Source organism: Parasteatoda tepidariorum, chromosome 12 (assembly GCF_982258835.1).
Source record: "Parasteatoda tepidariorum strain Cologne lab strain chromosome 12, Ptep-v5.0, whole genome shotgun sequence".
NCBI classification, from domain to species: domain Eukaryota; kingdom Metazoa; phylum Arthropoda; class Arachnida; order Araneae; family Theridiidae; genus Parasteatoda; species Parasteatoda tepidariorum.
In genome coordinates this window covers 14,877,698-14,903,735 of record NC_141766.1, presented here as the reverse complement: position 1 = coordinate 14,903,735, position 26,038 = coordinate 14,877,698, and the positions used below count along the sequence as shown (strand labels likewise).

The 26,038-nt window shown below is 28.3% G+C and overlaps 1 protein-coding gene across 2 annotated transcripts in view; it reads left to right on the top strand.

Annotated features, from left to right (window-relative positions):
- Window positions 1-2,616: 2,616 nt before the first annotated feature.
- The window catches only part of LOC107457564 (homeobox protein OTX2), a 153,771-nt gene continuing 130,349 nt past the window's right edge, over window positions 2,617-26,038 (top strand). The window contains exon 1 of one of the 2 annotated variants that reach the window (XM_071188097.2): window positions 2,617-2,664. The gene's annotated coding sequence lies outside the window, so the exon portion shown is untranslated. The remainder of the gene's footprint in view (window positions 2,665-26,038) is intronic. The other variant, XM_071188098.2, reaches the window with a different exon arrangement.

The window sequence follows — 26,038 nt, the reverse complement described above, 5'->3', positions numbered from 1 at the left end:
CGAAATTTAAAGACTGTTTTACTAAAAAAGTTTAATGTTATAAATATAAATCCAATACTATACCTAAAACATCAATTCGCATGAATGATGATTGCCAGGATTAGCGATAAAAAGAACGCAAACTGATTTTTTTATTTTCATAAAATAATTATTCGAACATATTATATAAATGCATGACATACATAACAATGACTTCTGTTACTTACTGATAATATCAAGGTATATTTTTGAATCATATTTCAAGAAAATCATTGCAATTTGCTCATTTTTCAATAATCTTTCGAACAATTTAACATCCAACCGAAAGTCCTGAAATGTGTAGACATAAAACTGTTGTTGGTATTTCCGAATTGCTACCAGTATTTCTCTTCCATTTATTCATTTTTACATTTTTCTTTTTAAAAATGAGCCGACATGTATATTTTTAAAATAGGTTATTCTTTTAGGGAAAAACATTAATAATTAAAAGTGATAATTCAGTATCGTGATTTATTCAAATTTTGTAAAGACAAACGTGTTTAACATAGAAATAACTTAAAATTTCAAGCAAATCATCAGCCATTTTAATTAATAGATTTTTTAAAAAAAGTAAAATTCTTTGGTATCAGCTGAAAATTAAAGAGGTAAACAAATAAGATGTTTTTGAAGACCTAACATAAAATCTTTCTGAAGTAATAGTTTTATACAAGTCCTGGATTGCTAGCATATACGATGCTCTGCTATTGGTTAGAGTGAAAATTAACTTGAATTTGTTACGGTGAATGAGCGAAATTAGTGAGTGTCCAACATTCACAAGGTTCACTATCCCCAACATTCACAAGGTTGTCTTGGAGTATGTCCCGAATATTTGTTGCATATCATTATTGAGCATATAACTGGAAATAGCCACTAAGCGTAAAAAATATTAAAATAAACATACAAGAAATACCAGACAAGTGTACATTCCTTACACTGATGTTTTTCCTAATCTTTCTTAATCAGATATTATTAATAATAAATTAATAATTAATGTATCGAATATAACAGATATTTAGGACAATCACCTAAGCGATTATGTAAATAATAGATTAATTAATAATTACCAATAATGTACTGTTTTATAATATGAGTTAAAATTTGGTAAATAAGTTAAATTTTTAAAATTTTTTTCATGATACAATAGAGCATGGTATAAAAAGCCTTTATTAGATTAAATTTACTTTTGAGTTTAAACTTCAACTAAATGTATGTAAATGAGTCAAATAAATCATTGATATAATTTTGAAAACCAATATTTCCAGTAAAAAAAAATGGTTTAAATTCGTATATTTGGGTTTTATCATCAGAATCGTGGCTCAATTATGCCACGCATGTCTTTATAGTAAAATAATTTTACTAAAATTGTTTTCACTGTGCAGAAATAGGCTTTTCATTATCTTAAAGCTGAATAAAATTCAAAAGCAAACAAGCTGTAAGAGATTCTGATTTAAAATTAAACTGTCATAAACTGATCTATTTTGAATAAAACTGAAAAATAATAATGGGGTTATAGCAAATCAACTGTAATAGAAAGAATTTTAGTTTGAATTCTGAATTTGAAAAAACAATACCTTAATTCAAATAAGCTTAACAAATTACGTTACTTTTGCAAAACAATTCTAAAGGAAAAGAATTCAGATATAAATATTGAACAATAAGCAATACTTAACAATATAAACAATACAAAAAAATCAAGTAAAAAAAAGAAAACTTTAAGTAAATACTGAGCAAAAAAAAAAGCAATTCTTTAATTCTGATAAAAACGAAGAAGAAAAATTATGCAAATTCTGATTAAAACTGAGCAAGAAGAACTCTTTCGTAAGCTGACTGTTACATTACTTTTGCAAAACATTCCTTAAGGAAAATGATTCAGATATAAATATTGAACAGAAAACAATACTTTAGCAAATCAATTAAAAAGAAAGAGAATTTTTATGTAAATACTGAACAAAAAAATCAATTCGTTAATACTGATAAAAACGAAGAAGAAAAATTATGCAAATTCAGATTAAAACTGAGCAAGAAAAACTCCTTCGTAAACTAACTGTTACATTACTTTTGCAAAAAATTTCTAAAGGAAAAGGATTCAGATAAAAACATTGAACAAAAACAATTCATTAATTCTGATAAAAACGACGAAAAAAAAAATTATGCGAATTCTGATTAAAACTGAGCAAGAAAAACTCTTTCGTAAACTAACCGCTACATTACTTTTGCAAAACATCTCTAAAGGGAAAGAATTTAGATAAAAACATTGAACAAAAAAACAATTCTTTAACTCTGATAAAAACGAAGAAAAAAAATTATGCAAATTCTGATTAAAACTGAGCAAGAAAAACTCATTCGTAAACTAACTGTTAAGGAATAGGATTCTGATTTGACCTCTGAAGAAAAAAGAATATTTTAATTCAGGTTAAAGTAAATAAAAAAACTGTGATTAATACCAATGATTTAGCAAATGAACTGCAATGGGGAAAAAAGTATGCTTTGTAGAAAAATGATAGGATCAATGCAAGAAGCAGGTGAACTATCTTTTGAATATAGATTACTTGTTAGAATCACTCAAGAATTTCATTAGTTGAGCTGTTATTGTACAGTAGCATCGTTATTGGTTTTGACACGTAGGATTAAACGGATTACAAAAAGGTAGTATCATAATTACTTTTTATAATTTTCTTGGATTATTAACATTTCATTAAGGTTTATTTAAATGCTATTAGGATTTGTAAATTTTCAAAATCAAACCTTAAAAATTTGTCTCTTGAAATGAAATTTCAGAAACACGGCTTTTTTTAAGCAGATTTTTTTAAGTTTCAAAAATTGATGCTTAACTTTCAATTTCGTAACTTTCAATCCCTCAATAATTAATGTTTAACTTTCAATATCTTAACTTTCAAAAACTGATGCTTTTAGCTTTCTTTTGAAGTAAAAATTTAAGAAAAAAAGCATATTTTTTAAAATTTCCTCACTCAGAAATTATTCGACTCGGTTCGCTCAAATTGTGTATCTTCCAATTAAAAATTACTGAATTGAAAATGACGTAAGAAATTGTATGCTTAAGTATTGAAAATATTAAGACGAATTTTATATTAAATAATAAAAATATTGATAAATAATCTTAGAAAATACTATTTTATATGAAATTATCTTAGGATAAATTAGTTTAATAAGTGTGTGCAAAAGTTTTGGATTCGCTTTAGTAATTTCAGGCGAATATGCAAAAAATGAAATTCATATTATGGTCCAAATTTTCAGCCACATTTCTGACCCAACAACTGCGACAATATTTTGCTAATTGTGGCCATTCCTTCCCATATCTTGAGAATCAAAAATCCAAGTCCATCAAAAATAAAAAAATAAAATAAATATGTAAATAAGCCTGCTTTATTAGAAACAGCATGTTTTTTTCTGGTTTCATAATTTGATACTGAGGAATAACGAGTATCAAAGCTACCAGAATATGGTAAAATTTACCATGTTTCTGGCTCTATAGGAACATTAAAGAAGCATGGTAATTTCTAATGAAGAGCTTTGGTAGTGATTTTGGTAAAATTGCAATGAAATAATGTATTACTTTTCTGTGTTAAAACTCTGCGAATGTGGTAAAATTTGTAATTTTATCATGATAACTTAGTATGGTATAAAAATAATTATTTGATAAAATTTACTTTGCAGTTTTTTATTTTTATTATATGTGCATTAAAAAAATATAATTTTTAAGACTAGAAATTCCGGGAACCCGTTGCCATATGAACGGAAATCTGGTAATATGAATGGTTGCCTGGTTAAATTAAATCATTGAGACTTTATTTTAATAAGCAAAAATTTGATGATTGAATCCAAAGTTATTTAAAGAGTGCAGTACGCTGGAAAAAATCATTTTTAATAATGCTTTTCATTAGGATTTTGAACATTAGGATTGTATTTATATTTTGTTTATGGAAACTTTTTCAATATATCTTTCAAAATTTTAAAACACTTTTCATTAACAAAGTAATAATTTTAGGGATTTAGTATTTAAATATAGCACAGTAACTTTTTTATGTTTCTTCTATCTGTAATTTCTTCTCTCAAAAAATGATGAACATTATCTGCTCCACAGTTCGTAAAAATATTATTTTTTTGCTCGGTTTTTATTTTTGCATAATTCTATAAGCTTATATTGCATATAATAAATAGTGATTTATTGATGATGAATACTTCAAATGGTGTTTTTCTCTATAATTTAAATTAAAAATACGTTAGTCGAGCACATGTTAAATTTTAAGCAAAGTTGTTAAAATATTGAGAAGTTATGTTGATTTTGAAAATTTATGAAAGTTTATTTCGGTTGTACTGTTATGAAAAAAACATTGCACTATCTACATTTCTGTTATTTAGATGGAAGATTGCAATCGTTGGGCCACTTATTTTTGAATATTGGCAAAAATTTCGTAGTATTCAATCAAATTTTGTAGTTTTGTACTTGTTTATGCAATTATTATTCAGGCACACCACGAATTTTTGGGAGAGGGGAAATTCCGATTTTGAACAAATTGGACCGAATCCTAAAAAGGCAATGATTCTTATTCTTCTTTAATTAATAAATTTGATTCAAAATGTTCGGGATCATCATAAATACCTAATTAATTTCAGCACATAAACTATCATTGTTGTGGTTTTAGGCTCTGATGAAATTTAATCAAACTCATAAAAATCAATCAAATTTTTAACACTTTCATTCATTTATTATTTGAGAAATGACGAAGGAGATATTCAATTCAGCACACGTTACCGATTATTGAATATAAATGTAATGGCATTTTTCAAAATACATTCAGTTGCCAAATTTGAAACAGTAAGTCAAAAAGCCGTAATCATTGTAAAATAAAGTATACATAAGGATGTAGTTCATTCGTTGCAGTAAAAAAGTAAATTATTCTCTTGGTTCCATTTTCATATTATGTTTACTTTTTTACAAATATGTAACTGATTTAACGATTTTATGCTTAATTATTTTAGGGAGCACATAAAACTATTAATGAACCATTTGATAAATGAAAATAAAGAAAATAAATAAATTTATTCGTAGATAAATTGAAGACTTAGGTAATAGTTTTACTCTCCCACAATCAGAATAACAAATAATGTGGCGATCAGCAAATATCCTCGAATACCGAATAAAAATAGAATATTATTGATGTTGAGTCCTCCTATATAAATAATCCCAATTTTTTTTTTTAATGATAGAAGAATATTTGGCATTGTTGTGCCCAAATGATGTAAAAAAATACTCATTTTTTGCTTACCTTTCTGGATAATATAAAAAATACCCCACAGAGGAAAAAAGCATGGTCAAAACTAGCAGAATACGGAAAATTTTGCAGTGCTTCTGGCTCTACGCTTTTTTCTGGCTCCTTTTCATTGAAGAGCTTTAGTAATGATTTTAGCAAAATTAACCATAAAAAATGGCTTTATAGTATGCAATAAAATTGGTAAACGTGTTAAAATATGGTAATTTTGTCGTGATACCGTATATTTTGGTTTCCATTACCAGAACTATAATATTTTTCTTCTTTTTCTTCATTTTTTTTAAACAAAAGTATCATTACCAAACAGTACGATAATTTTACCGGATTTTGTTTCTCCCTGCATTTTTTTAAAAAATTTAATTACTCCGAAACTAATTCAAAATTTAAAAAAAGAGATTTCAGTCAAAGTACAAAACGGCAAAAAATTATTTTTTTCTGCAATACGTTTTTCTAAAAATTCGAAGGACTGGTACTATATCGGTATAAACTATTTAATTACTTCACAACTAATTCAAAATTTAAGCAAAATGTTTCCACTTTAAAGACATAAGAGTACATAACTGCAAGAGAAAAAAAATTAAAATATATATATATTTATATATTTTATATTATTATTATATATATAAATATGAATGCTCATTTATGTCTTCTTACCAGAATCATTTTCATAGAAATGTGCAAAATATTGTTCCAACTAATCGTTTATGAATTAGGACAGTGAGCGGCTGTTTTTACTTTCTTTTTTAATAGAAAGAGATAAAAATAATTCCACACGTTAAGTGTTGAACTTTGTGCTAATTAACGCAGTCTTTTAATCATATACATTTTAAGTTTTAAAAATCCAGATATATTTCTGCAGTATGTAATCACAATTGATAATTTTTTTCACTCTGGTATAACTAACCAAATTCTATTTACCTATTCACTGTTTCACTTTTCGAATTTTTCTTTTGTTTTATAGAAAAGGGTTTTTTGAAGATGAGCTAGTTAACAGTTTATCCCTGAATTTCAAATGAAACTGGCCCACTTGTGCTCGGAAACAGAAGCACAATGACAAATTATTGAAAAATAGGCTTTCTAAAGGCAAAAAGGGTATCAGATTTATTGAAGAAATAAATCTAATACCCTCTTTGCCTTATGAAGTGTAAGAATTGTGGTATAAATACGTAAAATAATATTTTTGCATATTTTTATCATCGCTATTTAAAAAGTTAAAAAAAAAGCGTGATATTGACTAATTTTATTTGAGTTTTCTAAAATAAGTGAGAGAGAGAAAATGAAATTTCGTAAAAATGCCGAATGCCCAGATTAAATTTGTCGAATAGTAAAAATGTATGGGAGATCATAGCTACCCACTGTGACCTCCCATCCCAGCACCCCTTGTTATTTACCTTCCGCATATAGACTATAAAATGCTAAGTAAATATTGGAAAAATAAGAGCCCAACGAAGCAAGCTAAGTTTCTATTAATAAGTAATTTTTAAATATAGTTTCAAAGTCAGAAAATGCTTTATAGGACATAATTGGGCATAAAGTGGGAAAAAGGGTTCACGAGGGCTTCAGGAGAAAGCATTCGATTTGAATCATAAAAATAAGATTTTCCCTGAATGTCACAAGTATTTATTTGCATCCCCTGAAAATTTTGAAACGAAATTTACAATCTTTGATATTGAGAATTTGAAAATCGGGAGGGGGGGGGGACAGTTTTCTCCTCAAAATCCTTCCAAAATCATTAAATTCTCTCGAAAATTCCTACCGTGTTTTTCACTATTCTTTTTTTTCTTATCTACACGTGTATAGGAACGGTTTTTCTCACAGCACCACGCATCTTCACCGTATAATAACTCTCTGGGAAAACCGATTTTCACGTTATTGATCTATGTTTAGATAGTGATCCTCACACTTCATTTTAAGCAATCAGCACAACAGTTGCGAATGACAGCAAAATAATGCAAATGAGCCGGGTTGGCTCAGGAGATAGAGCGCTCGCCGCCAATGAAGTGATCCAGATTCAAATCACAGCGATGGCTGGCCGATACCAATTCTGCTCCTTGTTCACACCTACCACAGTGCTGACGTAAAATACCCCTAGTGGTGTAAGTATCATATGTTAAAACTTCCCTTGACGACAGGCTAACCGAGGGAGGTTTTCGTGCTTCTTTTCTCCGTGTTACGCAAATGCGGATTAGTTCCATTAAAGCGTCCTTCATGAAGTCTATTTTCCCCCCTATGCTTTATCCTCGAATTCTCTTGTCTTCTGAGTTGGTTCTAAAATTTCAAAGCTATGGAGTTGAACATTGAGAGTTGTAAATCCGGAAATGGATCGGCTGTTCAGAGTAGGTTATAACATAAAATAACAGAGGTGGTTCAATGAAAGGACCGATCCAATGAGTGAGTAACCTTTCTCTGTCATTAAAGAAATGTTCTCATTTGTCCATTCTGACGAATTATGTAAAAATGGGGAGGTGTCATTGAGAGTTAACGGACTTTTACTGCCCATACTCTTGCCAATGAAAAATGCAATTATGTAAATTATGCAAAAACAGGGGATAGACGTTGAAACTTTACTTCGTCCGTATCTTCAACGATAAAATAAGTCTTGGATCATTCTCATTTCTCTTAGTTTCAATTTATACTTTTAGCGTGTCACTTGTTTGTGTTGCTACTTGTGCATGTCAAATTATGTAAAAATCGGGTAATGTCACTGAAAGTTAACCAACATTTATTTCGTCCTTACTCTTGTCTATGAAGGAAGCATAATATCATTATCATTTTTGTTAAGTTTTAATATATATATTATTAAAAATGTTTTCACACTGTGCATATTGTCAAATTATGTAAAAAAAAGGAAGCGTCATAAAAAGTTTGAAGTAAGTAAAGTATTGCGTAATTTTGCCTTGATAAGGTCTTAAATTATATAACTTTTTATTACTAGCTCTATTTCCATTCGTGGTTAAACTAATGTAGCTAGTCACATTTAATCAAACTTGCGTTGATTTTATTTGTGCTGTAGTGATCCTGTTTATACCATTGTTTTTCATTTGAAGATTGTGCCGTACTGCTGGACTATACAATACTCAATTTAATTTTAGCTTTCGAAATATTATTGTCCGAAAGGGAATTCACAGTTTTGTTCAGTCTTGTTTTTCTCCAGGTGCAGTATGTTCGTTTATGTCTTATGAGTGATAAGTTAATTTTATTAAAGTTGTGTTTATTTAGTTATTTTATTATTTTATTAGTTATTTTAAAGTGTTATTTGATTGTTCGTTGACTTCTTATATTCTCCCATAACAATCACACCACTAAAGTACTATAAATCTGCTTCAATTTAGCACAATAATACTATTGCAGCAAATTTGCATGTTAATATGGTTTAACGTGTGTTAAAATATTTTATATTACTATGTTTTCTGTGATCAAAAAGTGCCTGAAAAGTTAGTGTAAAACAAATGACATTAATTAAATTGCCCGAATTTATCTAATCTCCTTCAAAGTAATCACTTCCGACAGCAATGTACTTCTGCTAATTTTTTTGCTGAGCCTTACAACATCAATTTATGAGAAGACGCATTATCATGGTGCAAAATTTTTTTGTTTCCGAACACTTATTTCCGTTTTTGATCAATCCCTACTAGCATACGACCCAAAACATTAAAACAATGAACAAAACATTCTATGGAGTAAATTAAATTTAATATTTAATTGAGTGTGCAACTGGCTGATTAGAGCTTCTAATGCGCAACATGAAAGAAAATTGTCTACAATATCTTGATTTTGAGCTGGCCTTACTTTGATCTGATATCTTGATTTTAATTGGGTCTAACCGATTATAATAATACTATTATCTTGGTCTTTTTTTGAGAGACTTCAAACTTATTCATACCATAAAATATATTTTAGAAATAAAAATTAATGGTTTTCCAGTTTTGTTTTCTGATCTCAACAATATTTTAATTTTATTTTAAAGATGAAGTGGATATACAATGTAAGCAGCTACTCTTCACTGAGTTCTAAGAATATTTTATTTCGATCATTCGAAAATGCTGTGAACCACAAAATACTTAAAACTGAGCAAATCAAAATTTCAGGGCATTAAAAATAAATGGAGAAATTAAATTATTTTATACATAAAACTCTCAATTAATTAATGGTAGTTTTATTATCGAATTTATTGTCCTTAATTTAAAAAAGATGAATAAAACTTCCCATATCCTCTTTTTTAAGATTTGGATGCTAAATTATATCTTATTCTGAAACAAATATTTCTCTAAACAATTTGCAAAAACTGAGAATAAGGCAGTGATTTTGATAATTTTCATCTACGGGGGGGGGGGAGAGGGGTGTTTCCAAACTGGAAATTTTTGAAAAAGTTAGCTGCTTTTAAAATATTTAAGTTATTCGTCCGTTCTAATTCCCAGATAATTCTTCAAGGCAAGATAAACTATAGTTTAAAATCATCGTTTTGCTTCAAGCGTGGGACACTTAAAATGTAAATTTTTTTTATATTTCCCTTGGCGACAGAGTTCCGAAAAACCACGATAAGATGAATGAGTTAAATTCTCCACTGAAAAAACGGTGAATTTCTTTTTAACTTGTGTTGAGAACTTCTTTTTTTTGTTTTTTTGAACCAGATAGTTTTGCTGCGTTTAATTGAACTTTAGTTGCAAATTCTGTTAGGAAAAAACAGACAGGCAGTGCTATTGATTTGATAGCTGAAATGTGATTGAAAGACTTTACCAACTAAGCATCTACCCGAAAATAAATAAATAAGGCTAAATTATCTTGGTTTACATATTTATTGCAAAAAGTCATTCAAATCAACTCAAAGAAAATGTTTCACATTTCTGGTTTATTGTATCGTGACAACACTAGGATTCTGTGTAAATAAATAAATCACGGTTTTATTAGATTTCATTTTTGAATATATATGTTATTATAGTTAATATGTCTTGGTAGTCATGGATGTTTTACTCCTACCGAATATATGTAATATATATATATATATATATATATATATATATATATATATATATATATATATATATATATATATATATATATATACATATATAAATTTAATGAACTGGTGATTATGTGATTTCATAATCAAAATTAAACTTGATAGATGTGATAAATTATTGAATATTTATCAACGCTTTCAATTTGTTTATATAATCTCCAACTGGTGATGGGGCAGTGAATTATTTTGTGGAGTATCAAGGTCTTAATTTCAAAATAAATAAATGAATAAATAAATAAATAAATAAATAATATTTTCAAGAAAAATGTTGTAAAGAATAAAATTGTAGTCGTCACGATATTACTAGAAAAACGTCATGACGGCTATTAAATCTTACTGCACTGTTTCAATTAAAGGCCGTAACTTCTTAAACTCAAAAAAATGTCAATGCATTAAATAACTGTTAAACGTTAGTAGAAGGAGGGCTTTTAACGTTAAAAAAACTCAGCATAAAGAATATCGGGAAATGGCTCTCATTTTCCTATCCGTTTATTAACCCGATTAGCTCAGTTATTTTTAATAATAATCGCATATTTTGGTAAATATGTTAAAAAGTGCATGTTCATACATTGCCCACTGATGTACCTTAAGGTTTTTTTCCCTGTAAGGTTATGAGATATTGCATAGTATTCCATATTGTAACATTTTTTTAAAATTTATTCTGAGTGTAAAATTCATAGTAAACTTCAAATCTGAAGAAAAAAAACTTTTTTTAGGGAGGTAGTGTGAAATTGAATGTCTTGCAAGATAAAATAAAAAATAAACAGTGACTATTTCTACATAATTATTGAAATAATGAGTAATATTACATAATATTCATTTTTGGAATTAAGTTCTTACTATTCCGCAATATAATCTGAATTGATTACATTTCCCGCTACAATTTGAGGATTTTGCTAACGAACCGGTAAATTTGATTAAATAATTTATCATATTTACCAAATTTAGTGATGATTTGGATGATCAGTGATAATGCAAAATCACATTTACCGTAATACTTGCACACTTTACCCTAACTTCATATATATTTTCAGCCCTGTTCTAACACTCAGTATTTAATGACAATCTAACTCAAACCAGATTTATTATACTCGCCTACTACAGAATACAGCGAAAATGAAAAAAAAAAATTAACTCCATTATGGTCTTATAATGACTCATGACAATTATTCTAATAATGGCGATTGATAATATGACATGATAGAAATTAACCCTAGTATGAAAATGATATCATTCAAATGATGCTGATTGTTAATCTAAAATGATAGAAATTATTTAAAGTTTAAATTAAAATGGTTTATTTGAGTTATTTTTGTAACCCTCGAGGCTTAGTCTCGAGTGAATGTAACTCAAAAATGAGAAAGATGTTTTTTCCAGGCAAATGAGTTAATTCTGTTTAAGTTGCTTTGATTCGTTCATTTGCAGAAAGTTTGTTAAAAAGTAAAGCCTTATACTTTAGTAGGAACGAGAATTTTCTCAACCTATTCGGTATTTTTTTTCGGGAAGGTTCTATAAAACCATCATAAGCACCTTGGAGTGATTATTTGGTATAAATCTAAAATAAATTATATTCGAATTATTTTTAATTTTAGTTCAAATTTTATCAATTGGCAAATGGTTAATAATGTAATCTTTTTTAATTAGAAAAACTAATCACTTAGCATCCTGCAAGTTTACGTAAATATGTTCTGCACAGGTTAGTTACTATAAAACAATTTCGGTTCTTTATAGAGTTTACGCAGAGCATTTGTACTAGCTCATGCGGAATGTTACTTAAAAGTGCGAAATTTCTCTATTTTGGTAAGTTTTTTTCCGGTGTTCAGATGTAATTTTTTTGTCCTTCTATTAATTAGATAATTTGTATTTGGCAAATATTTTAATAAATACAATTATATCGATGCTTTTTTTCTTTGACTCTTATATAAATTAAGATTTAGATAATTTTATTTTATATATTTCGCATTATATTTTAAATTATTTCGAAATTTTAAATGAAACAAAATGTTTTCGGGCTATTAGTTTTTGTAGCATCTCCTAACTATTGAAATGTTCGTTATACTTGATGAACTTTTTGTGGACATCCTTCCTATTATTTGAAAGGAATCATTTGTGGTAGTAAATTGAAAGGTATGCAAAGAAGAAATGTTTAATGATCATCCAATCAGCTGGAATAGGAAATAAAATAAAGTATGTAAGCATTGAGTCCATTTTCGTCCCTTTTCTAATATCTTGAGGGCCACATTTCTCTACACAAAGGAGAGGGCCTTTATCACTCCCCACCAGATCCCCCCCTTCTTCCCTATTCCCTCTTTCCTCGGCTGCTTCATTGGTGGAACTCTCATGGTGGGGGGGAAGCTGCCTATCCGTCAAATATCTCCACCCCCACTTTTCCGAAATGATTCCTGGGCTTCTTCAACGGATAAAAAGTATTCCAAAAAGAGCCATCTCTCTGGATTTGGCTACTTTTCGCCTTTTTTAATTAGATTGGAAGGGAATTCCTTTCATTCTCGCTTGAAGAACCATTTCTGCTATATAAAAAAAATCACGTGATCAAAACCATTTTAATTATTTAACAAGGAAAAAAAAAATGATGAAATGTTTCAAATTTCATGACAACAAATAAAACTCGGGTGAGTCTCCTCACAAATTTAAATAGCAAAAACGGTTTTAATAAATTCCACAGGTCTTATGTTGCCTTCCCGAAATTGTTAATACCCTAGTCACAGCATTTTATGTTCCCATTCAACAACTGATTAAGATTGCAGCAAGTATTAGGATTCAATCTTTAACCGATTGAATGGATTCCGATGCGTTTGTATAGATTTTTGAGGCTTGAGCCCGGTTAGTTGATAAACTCTTCTTCAGCATTCATGGATTTTAAATTAAACAAAACGTGTAATCCGAATTTTTTTTTAAATAAATGAATAAAAAATATAATTAAAATTTATTCTGAGTCTAGCTTCAAAATTTGTTTAAAAAAACCCGAAAAAAATTACTATTATATACTCTAATTCTTCCCAGGATTTTTTTTTCTTCAAAAAAATAAATGTAAAATATATAAAGTTTAATTGCACTGTACTTATTTATACTTCGTAAAATTCCTATCTAGAATGGCTATTTATTATTACTTCAGACTGACATATTATTACTTCATGATTACAAATTTTGAACTTCTATTTTTCTTATTGCGCCTTTGGAATAAAATGTAATATTTTATATAACGAATACTTAAATTTTCACAAAAATATGTATATAGAATAGTTCAAATTCAAAGATTCCAATATAACATAAATGTAATAAATTTATAGATATACATTCCTGGTGCAATTTTAGTTAACTCTGAATGAAGGTTATTGGAAAGGTTTTAAGATTAATTTCTTAAATTGAATGATTTAAAATTTTACCACAACTTATGAAAAGCATTACTTTTCATGATAAAATATAAATATTTAATTATATATATATATATAGCGTTGATCTTGCACTTATACTTTATCGACAAACGTAGTAGGCCGGGTTTGGCCGAAAAAAGGGCGATTTATTGAGCATTTGGTAACATAAGGAATAAAAACACAATTTGTGCATATGAGAAAAACAAATAAGAAAAGGTTTCCTTGAAAGAAAATCGTTTTTAGTAAGTGGTTTTCCCCGGATGACCAGCAACGTTGAATACCAATGAGGCATCGAGTTAATGAGGTTATTAATGAGGGACTTGGGTATTCTGCCCAACTCCTCCAAAAGAGCTCTTTCCAGTTCTTGGAGAGTCAATGGGGTTGGTAGGCGTCCAGTCTGCTCAGAATGTCCCAAACATGCTCGTATGGGTTCATGTCCGGAGAACACGCCGGCCAATCCATTCGTATGATTCCTTCCTCCAAAATGAAATCATTCACCAAGTTATCACGATGTAGCCAGCAATTGTCGTCTATTAACATGAAGTCATCTACAATTGCTGCAGAGTAAGGACTACAATATCTCTCAGAATCTCATCCTAATATCGGTGATCGGTCAGAGCTCCATTTCGAAAGATATGGAGATAGGTGCGCCCATCAATGGAGATGCCAACATAGACCATCACTGCCCCACCGCCAAATCTTACACTTTCGTGCGCGAACGCAGGATTGTTTCTAGTGCAGATAAAAATATTCCTATTATCAAGATGAACAGGAAAATGGGACTCGTCAGAGAAAAGAATATTGCGCCATTAATGTTTCCTCCTGTTCACATGCTCTGTTGCTGTTAACGTGACGCACACCATTGGTCGGCGAGCATACAGCAGCATGAAGGTGGTTTTGGGCAGTTTGTGTCGAAACTGGGGTGCCAGTAGCCCAATGAAGTCGTTGTTGAAGAAGAGTGGCATTCACATTTCGATGTCTCCGAGCCGTTGACGTTAAATAACGGTCTTCATTGGGTGCATTTGCACGTCCACGCCCTTGCCCTGATCTTTCACCTGCATTTCCAGTATCCAAAAAACGGTTCCAGATCCTGGAAACCACACTTTGTGAAATTCCAATGGCTTCCGCTACTTCGGCCTGTTTTTACCCCCCACCCTTCCAGCCATCCAGCAATTCTCCAAGCTTCTGATTCCTTTAAATGACTTCGTTGGGACATCGCGCTCATCAAATCAACGCGCTTACTGAATGTCGATCATTCTTTTCCGCTTTGTCGTATATTAAGTTGAACGCCAAATTAAATTCGCTGTCAATAAAGCGTCGTCCTCGTCATCAAACTCAAAATTTGCATACTGCGAAGTTTGTAAGTAAGAAAAAAATTGCATTTGAGACTCTCTTCTTTCATTTTATGGTCCCGCAGTGGACTGATCGTTAAGACACGGCTCTCAGCAGATCACCGAAGTCAAGCATCACTGGTTGCGGTCAGTGTGCGGGTGGGTGAGGACTTGGATCAGCCTGCGTAGGGACCGAGGGTGTGCGGTATTGGTCCTCGTTAAACTGTGCTACCGTAAAGTGCTCGACTTCGCGTGCAGGTCGTCGGGCTACCGAAGCGGGGAGGGCATCCCCTCTGTAGAGGATCAAAATTGTGATGGCATGTCTTCGGATCATCCTTAGGGATGTTTCCCAGACCGTCGCTAATAGCCCATTGTGAAGCTCTAGTGCGACGTAAATGAACAACAACAATAACAACTTTCATTTCATGCAAAAAAAAAAAAAAAATTGCTTATACCGTTATTTATACGGGACTTACAGTATCGTTTTATTGCTTTGAGCACTGTATGAATATAAATATATAAACGGAAATATGTAAGATTTATTTATCTCAATAAGAACGAGTTTATATTCTATTACAGTCTTTCTATTGAATTATAAGCGGTACTGAAGCATTTTTTAATATTTTCGTGATAGCATAACCTTGTTTTTTTCAGCTTTAAAATGATAGATCTAAGAAACTAAGCAAAATATGTGGGTGGAATTCGGAATAGTTCAATAATTCGATTTTAATTTCTGTTTTTAAATGAGAAAATTTATAATTTGAATTGTAAATTTTCCACATGTAATAAAAAAGAAAAATAAACATATTAAGATATAATAAACATATATATATTTAGATATAATAAACATATTGAATCTTTTCTTTTTTTAAAAGATACTAATACAAAAAGTCCAGAAGATGAATGAACATACATATTTTTTTTAATCAAAAAGAGGGTAATATTGAATTATAATATTTTTTTAGTTGTATAAGAATTAAAAATATTTGAAATTTTTTCGAAAAATTTTATGGATATTTAATGGTTCACTAGGACAAAAAAGAAAAGAAGAGAAAATAATTTTATAAAAACAAAAACAAATTGTATGCATCGAGAAAAAATCTTAAAAAGAAGTCTTGAATAGAGTAATTTTTAAATGTTTAGAAGATTGCGTATTTTAGTATCAGAAGTAAATGCCAAAGACTGTAAATCGGTACAAAAATGCAATATTTATCTTCACACTTAATTTATTAATATAAGACTAAAAATTGTTCCCTGCTTATTTAACTATTAAACGTCAATAGAAAAACGTAATTGCTTTCCTATTATTTTATTATAAAAAATCGAAAAACCCGAAAATTTTGGGACTCCATGCAAAATACCAAATATTACAATATTTTTTTAAAAAAAGTTCTTCCAATAATTATATTTACTGAAATACTTTTTGAATCCACTTTTCTTCCTGCTACTAAAAAAAATTATTTATGTGCTATTTAGCACATAAATAGCACATAGATTTTTCAGTTATAATTATTTATGTGCTATTTAGCACATAAATAATTGTAATAGAAAAATCTAATTGAAAAAGAAAAATCTATGAATCAAATGCACTGTAAAAAATTCCGGTAAAATTTTATTCAAGTCCTCTTAAATTCCATTTTAAATCAAATACCAGTAAATATTTCTAGCACCCTCAGTGCAGCATCTGTAAAACACCGTGAAACCCATTTTTACTATAAAATTTTATAACGCAGTTTTTACAGTAATATTTATTTGATTACACTGGCTCAATGATTTTACAATAAACATTACTGTAAAAATTTTGAAATATCAGATTTTTTTATCAGTAAAATTTTACGTTAAAAGTATTGAAAAGTATTGGTGGCAAAGTATTGAACCAGACGGCATCAGAGTGCCGGTACTTTTATCGAAATTTTATCCAAATGTTTTTACAGTATATATGTTTATAAAATATATTTTCTGAAATCTAAATTTTGATGGTATTTACTTTCTATGTATATTCGGATTCTTTTTTGAAGGGCAGCTTTTGAAATCTTCTTGGTCAGTTTTGAGATTTTAGAGTTGTTGTTTTTTTACGTTTATGGATATTTGATTTTTACATTCTGAGGTATATATTACGTTTACATTTTCAAATTCGCTATAATTTTTAAAAAAAATTTAACTCTTAATACCTCTTGTAGCTTTGTTTTCGTCATATATTATTTTTCCCCTCAAATATTTATTTCAGACGTCTAAAACCTGCATCCAGATTTAAAATAAGATACGTATTTCAATACTATATTTTCTAAATATAACTAAAGAATAATATAGTTTTTTTAATTTTAAGGTCATTTTTTTTCTAATTTTTAAGACCATTTTTAGAGGCTATTACACTAATAGAAATTTCCGTAAAGTTGTGAGAGTTGACAGTTAAATTTTGCGTCCAGCTTCCTTATTTGGAAAAAAGCATAGTAACCATAATAATAACGAACTTTAACAAAATTAAGATAGTTTACTGTTAATTTTTAACGACAACTCCTTTCTTTGAGAGAAAAAAAAGCTTAGTGCAATTACTAAATATCTTTTAATAATAGTTTTATGACTTTACCTTAAAAAAATTACTTTTGCACAAATTGTTAAAATTAATAGTCACTACATAAAGCGACAGCCACTATATAAAGCTTCCCAGCTCAATTCGAAAAAGTAGACCCTTTTTCATGGTGGTTTCAGCATCGAAGCTACGGAGGCAAATGTACCAGATTCGAAGCCAGTCAGTCAGCGCTACACTATTGCGTATCGTTCCAGGATTAACTTTGATTCAACAAACAAGTCGTCTGAGTCAAACAACGTCAAGGTCCGAAATAAAGAAATATTTTTCAAGCATGTATAGAAATATTTATGTATATTTACGGTCAGTGACCATATATTTTCATCGAGGATAAAATTTACAGGTTGACCTGTATTTTTATGGTCTTGATAACTTAACGGGCATGAATTTATTTTTACAATCAGGAACTAGAACCGTATTCAAGTTGCGAAATATTTTCGGGTGTTGATCATCAACAAAAAATGTAGCTGTGTCCTATATTTTCATTAATAAATCTACTGTTGTTTTAGTTGTTTTGTCAATCATTTTGCTTAGGATTAGCATTAGCAATAGCATTAGAACATTTGAACTTTTTTTGTTGCAGTATAATAAATAACACGACATGACAATGAAAATAAGTATTATTATTTATCATAAATATGATTTAATATTAGCATAAGTAAAATATATAGTGAACATGACATAACCTTATTCATGATAATTTTTGCATGTGAATTTGTTCATGTATTAGATTAAGTGACTTAAATTTCTTGACACAGCAGACATGTAGACATTTTCGATTTCCTATAATTTACAGAGTTTGTAATGTAGTATTCTAACTTTTTTAATGTATATAAAGAAATAGTTTGGCTTCACATTTTTGATAAAATATTTTGCAAAACCATTTAATTTTTTAATTAAAATAGACTGATTCTGAAATATTTTGAAAAATGTGAGTTTTGTGGGGCACAACAATTTGGCATGAGAATATGTCAATAAATTTCGCATTAGAATCAAAAGTTAATTCTGCTCAAAATATTAAGGGTATATTTTAAATAATTGAGAAAGTTTATGTGAAAAAATTAAAAGCTTTAAATTTTGCTTTAATAAAATAATATTATTGTTTTATTTTTTTATCAAAATCCTGGAATAGTTATTTTCATGCAAGGTCAACTTTGAAATTTAATTGTTCAGTAATATTTTTTGTTGTAATAATTTTTTTAAACTTCAAATTTTCATATTCTATCTTTGAAATTTAAAGTTTAATGAAAAATAATTATGAAATTTTAGTTACAAAAATAAAAGGACTTACTTTTCCATAAAAAATTATTTAGCAGAAATTCTTTAAATATCCCTTTAAGAAAAAAATTAGAGTGTAAGGAAAAAAAATGGATTTAAATGACAGCAATGTTGGGTTAGGTTTGCCGAAAGAATATAATCTGAAATTGCAGCAAAATATATAAAAAATTTCAATCTTCAAGAGTTTAAATTACATCACCTTACCCCAAATATATTGATTTTATCAAAAAAAACTTTTTTTATAATTTAAATATTTAGCTCAAATATTATTTATAGAAAATGAAATAAAGTCTCTGAAATTACATAAATATGTAAGAAATTTGTTTTCAAACATATTTCTAAACACTATGCATCTTGAAACGTATCCTAAGTGCGTAATATGTATCATAAAGTGTAATATTATGTGAATTGATAGAGTATTTTAGATAATTCCATCAAAAGGTATCGAAAAGCTTTCACAGTTTACAACAGTTACACTTCAGCAAATTCAAGAAAGACAATTATTGTCGAATCTCATCAAATTATCCCTTATCTTGGTCTTATATAAAATAATTCTAATAATACTAATCTTTATTAAAGAAATATTTAGTTAGAAATATTATTTAATACAAAATAAATTAAGACTTAAAGATGGAAATGAAATCTCTGTCTCATATATCCTAAAATCATAAGTGCTATCTCTCTCTCTCTATATATATATATATTATTTCGAAATTTTAAGATATATATATATATATATATATATATATATATATATATATATATATATATGCATAAACATATCTTAAAATATTTTGATAGAATATAATCTAAAATAGCAATAAAAAGTGTAAAACGTTTCTTTTCTTCTTTCCTCTTTTTCTTTTTTTTTCTTTCTAAATTTTTAACGATAACTTCAAATAATTCAAGCAATTTCAAGCGAGCAAATTCAAGAAATACTGCTTTTATGATCGAATTATACCACACTGTAAAACATTCCGGCAAAAAGTACTTTTCACGGTAAAATCCATTTTTCTCAGAACATGTAATAACCTGTTTACCAGAACATCTGATATAAAGTAATTTTTATAGTAATAATCACCGTAAAATCCCTTAATCACTCTAATTACATACATATTATTGTAAAAATTACGGTATAATATTTTACGGTAAAAATGAGTTTTACGGATGATGCAACCAAAGTACCCAAAGTAATACGGTATTTTATACCGTAATTTGATCCAGATTTTTTTACAGTGCACCTTACCCAATATCTTATTATTAATCAAAAATAATTTCATTTATTATTGAAATATTCCCCTAAAAATAGTACGGAATGAAAAATAAAAAAACACTATTTAAAATGGGCTAAACTTTACCGAAGTTAGTTTTCAAATATATGTCTGAGTTCCATTTAAAAAAATGAGATTTGTCATTAAATATTGTAAAAGCATTTGGAAGTTTTGACGCATTTTCCTCTTCACTTTTCCTTTCTTTTAACTCGAAAGCTTTGTTTGCATAAGGCTTGAGTTGAGTCAATGGGGTTTGGCGATTTTGAGAGAGTAGGAGCATTTGGCGAGAGCTTTCGATAACCCACAAGTCAGAGAGTCGATGTATTGAATGTTCCTCGTGACAAGGGGAGGTGGGGAATACCAATAGACGATGGAACTGATTTGTCGATGTTTCCCCCTAAAACTGACTTTGCCCGTAAATATCTTCTGTGTCTTTCTTTCCACATCCCACCCCTATTATATATATATATATATATATATATATATATATATACGGTCTCTGGCCAAATTATTAAAGGCACTATAAGATTCTACGTGAAATCTTAATTATCAGTTGATACTATACAGCTTTATTGTTTTTACGCTACTGAAACCGGTTTGCACTTGTTTACGTTTGTGCATCAATTGGTTAAATTAAACGATATATAATATAAATTCAACGATTGAATAAATTAGACTACATATTGAATAAATATGGAATATTTTCTTAATCAGGTATTATATAGTATATTATAATAAGTAGTATATTATAATAACTAGATCAAATTATTAGACGCATTGTAGTTTGTTAATAATTACATGTTTTGCACGAGTTTAGATGCAATACTTTTATATTTAAGCATACATTTAATGAGTTTTCATACAGTTGATTTTTCACATACTTCCTATTTGTATTTATTTGTAACGTATTGCATTACAATGGCAACCAATAATTACACAAACGTAAACAAGTGCAAACTGGTTTCAGTCGCGCAAAAACAATAAAGCTATTTATCTATCTATCTATCTATCTATCTATCTATCTATCTATATATATATATATATACATATATATATATATATATATATAAATATATATATAGATAGATAGATAGATAGATAGATAGATAGATAGATATCATGCATCGCAGAAAACGTTTATAAAAATGGAATAAATTGATAGTTTTTCTGAAATTTTTATTTTCGCTTAGAAAGTACTATCGATATATACTGTAGCTATTATATGATTTAAGAATGTAATATAAAAATTATTTTATTTATACCATCTACTGAGAGTTTTAGACATGGTTGGAAAAAAAAAAAAAACACGGTGGGAAAAGTTACCCAGACAACAGGGTTCATTTTGACCAATTTAATGCTTTGGAATGAAAACTGCCGCTGGAACCAAATTCATAGAAATATTACCTATGGGGGGAATAAAATGGCAAAAATACATTTGAGGACAGTTGAAAGAATTTTTTATTATTATTTAAAAGTTGTATAAATTATATTTATACCAGGCACCGAATAAATTATTAGTTTCACGTTATAAAATTTTAGAAGATAAATATTAGAAAAATGAGAAAAAAAAGATGGAATGTATGATAGTACGCATTGTGACTAATGATGATTGAAAAAATTCAAAAAGTTTGCCTCATTGTTTTCTTAGCCATAAAGTTTTAAAAACAACATAACCCAGAGAAATGCACTATTCATCCACTTTTTCAGGAAAAATGAACAATTTCTTTTTATCCTTGGTTCTCTGGTTAGAAACTTTCAAGCTTTGCAAACTTTCATAGCCACAAATGTAAAAATATTATGCCAAGAAATTTCACAACCACAAAGTCGTACACCTGCTATTTTAAGGATTTTTCATGTATTTTAATGCTTTTTTCTTTCTTTCCAGTTCTGCTTTCTTTTTCATCATAAATGGTTGAGTAATAAGCAGAAGTTATGGCATCTTGCTAAAGACAGTCATGTTATCTCTGTCTTTGGATTTTGCTTTCGTTTACTCTTATTGTATCAGTTATTAATGTTTATTATTATTATTAGTATACATTTGTTGCTATACTTTCTTCATTTGACTATTAATCACAGTTTATTGCATTGTTTATTGACAACAATTGCAATCTTATATAATCATAAATGAGTTGAAGAAGAAAATAAATAATTATAAGATATGCTTTAGAATGCTTTTTATAGTGCAAAGCCATTTCTCTAACCATTTTCTCTAGTGCAAAGTATTGACACAGGAATATGTTTTTCGGTACTGTGCTGAAGTTATTTATTAAGATAAAGATGATTTATTTATTTCTCAATCTCAAGAAAGAGTAAACATTTTATTTACTACGCAAACACACAGTGACTTTAGACTGAAGTTCTCTCCATTATGAAATAACAAAAAACAGCATTTTTTAGTAAGAAAGTATAATAAAATAAAATGTGTTATGCTAGACATACTCATATCATATTTCCCCCTAACGATACAGTAATGTATGAATACTTAAAATACCCCAAAATTAAAAAAAACTTGCATCTACTTTTAGAGGTACATACATAGTTCTAGAAAAAAAGTTCTTGTCTTAATTATAAAATCAATAAAAAGAAATACCTATAATAAAGAAAATACAGAAATGGTTCATGAATCAAAACTGCGAAAATATCACTCACATGACAAATTAAAATTATCTCATGAATAAGTGTAATAATTTTACTAATATGGTTTAGCAATTTTAATAGAGTTAATTTAAAACTTATGTTATCTTTAACGTACGCTTTGTATTTAATTTAATGCTTTGCTAACGTTTCGCTGTTATTTGAAAAATTTAACAAATTTTCAAAAATAACTAGAAGCATGACCTATCATAACATGATTCATATGAACATGTTGCCCTCTTTTTCTGGAAGATCCGACCCTTCAAAATCCAGTCCAGCAAATACTGAACTATAACTTAAAAATACTGAAGTCCTAAACTTCAGAATAAAGACCATTGCGTGTCATTTTTTTTTAAATAGTTAAATGAAACAACCAATTAACGAATTCTTCAGATCGAAGTTTTTTCCTTTAACAGAATGGGCCAATTGTTTTCCATATTTTTATATTTCACGTTTTAATACTTTTAAATTTTTAAGCTATGCATAAACTTTTTCCATTTTGAATGAAAATTTTATTTGAAATGTGTTATAATGAAGAATATTTCCAGATGAAAATTTTCATCGTGCACTTCAAACAAATGATAAAGAACTGAAAAACAATAAGTCATTTAAACTATTATGAATGAAAATTAATATCTCCAATTAAATTGTAACGCTAATATAATTTTACCCTCCAATTAAAATGTAACGCTACTTTAATTATTATTTCGGTGGTAAATTTTTAACCATTTTAACGAAAGTGTGTTTTTCACATTCTATATTAATTTTTCATACCACTTGTACGTTAATATTACAAATTTTTGTCTTTTCATAATTCTTGTGCTTCTCACTTAAGGAAAGTATAACAAGTGAATTGCAATTTTTTAAATTTCCTAGACTTTAAGTCAACTTTTAGGGTGGGGGAAGTAATATAAAAAGCTTCAATAAATCGTTTCATACTATTTCCTAGTCTAAATTCTCTTTCTTAATTCATTATTCAGTTCGAAACCGGTTTACATAATTAATAATTCACATCCAATTTTAAAAATGGATTAAAGATTGTAGAGGTTACGATTTTAAATTTTTGTTTATATACGTAAGAAACATTGTTGGTGCTCCGCAAATTATTGCATTGATACACTTTGCTTTGAATAATACAATATCAGAATAAATACAATATCAGAAAGCACTACTTTTGCGGATATAATTGCGTGAGTTGATAACCAGAATATATTTTCGTTGTTAATTTTTCTAATTTTTAACTAATAATTTTATAAAATTTTTTTGAGTTTTCTAAACTTTGAATTATTTTTCTTTTTTATTTAAGATTCTTTTCCTTTTTGTTTTTGTGTTCTTTTCTTATTTTCTTACTTCTATTTCCGTTATGCTTATATATATATATATATATATATATATATATATATATATATATATATATATATATATATATATATATATATATATATATATATATATATATATATATATATATATATATATATATATATATATATATATATATATATATATAGTTTATTCTTATCTCGCCCCGCCCTATTTTAGGGCATACGAGAGTTGATAAATACACAAATGATACCTTAAAAATACATAAATCTCTAAAAGTTACATCAACAGTGAATATAAAAATCTGAATATCTAAAATAATGTTCAGTACAATTCTATAAAACAAGTTAAAGCCAAATAAAATAATAAAGTAGTAAAAAGGTTAAAAAAAAATAAAAAAACAACACAAAATCACCCGAAAACCTATAAATGTTAAAACTTTGCAGGAACATGCAAAACAGTGATAAAATATAGAAGTTAAAATTCGATAAAGAGGTTAAAAGGCAGAACAAGTTAAGAATCAAAACAATCAGTTAAAAGTTGATAAAAGCAATGCTTGTTAAATTAAAAATTTATAAAAACAATACAAGTTAAAACGTAGAGAAGTTTAAAATGAAATTAGATTGATACACAAGACACCAGCAATAGTGTTCGCAGGCTCCGAGCATAGTTAAATGTGGTTCAGCGTGTCCTCCAATGTTACCTTTATAATTTGTTTAACTATATATATATATATATATATATATATATATATATATATATATATATATATATATATATATATATATATATATATATATATATATATATATATATATATATATATATATATATATATATATATATATATATATATATATATATATATATATATATATATATATATATATATATATATATATATATATATATATATATATATATATATATATATATATATATATATATATATATATATATATATATATATATATATATATATATATATATATATATCAGGAGCACATTGATTGAGTCATTGAACAATTGAGACCGATGAGCACCCACCAAACTCGGAAAATTCAGATCCCGCAGGGTGGTAGTGCCAATCCGTCTGCTGACGAGAGAAACGTCTGGGCCTACAGCAGATAGACAGCTGCCATCTCGTGGTCTACTGAGGGTTTTTCCATCTATAAATTACGAACCATGCCTTCATTTAAAAATACAAAATGAATTTGAAAATGCATCAAAATGGTAATACATCGATTGCAGAAAGAACAGCAGATTGAGGAATGACAGAGATCGGCTTACAAAGAACAAGATGTTCATTCTTTTCTTCCATTAGTAGAAATTACTTTTTTTTGCATGTGTGCCAGCACTTCACGAGCGCATTCTTTTCCAGGCACTATGGTTAGTGCTCAAAATTCTTGTTTGCTTCAGCGTAATTCACACAATTGCTTTTTAAAATGCACTTTTTCGCATGGGGTCTTGGCAAACTGCAGTTAGCTCATGTTTTATCATTAGTACACTTAGTTCCCATATGCCCTAGTCTGTTGATTTTTTTGCATCTTAGAGCTCTAAAACATTACTTACTGTAACAACACGTCAACCTTGCTTGAAGTTAACAATTTGAATATTCTTCTTGAAAACTTTAGGCTCTATTGTCCCAACTGACTTGATTCTAGACTTGATTGAAAAGACGACTTCAAATTCAGCATCTGTAAGTTCTTTATTATTCTCTTGAAGGAGCATATTAAGGTCTCCCTTCGTGATTGCTTCGTCGACATCGTAAAGCATGCAAAGCCTCTTTCTCGACGATGCTTGTCAAACAAAAGCCTCGCTCAAACCTGTTGCTTCAAACTCAGACTTATATTTTTCAATGGAGTAATACTCTGCCATTTGAATTTTCTTCAA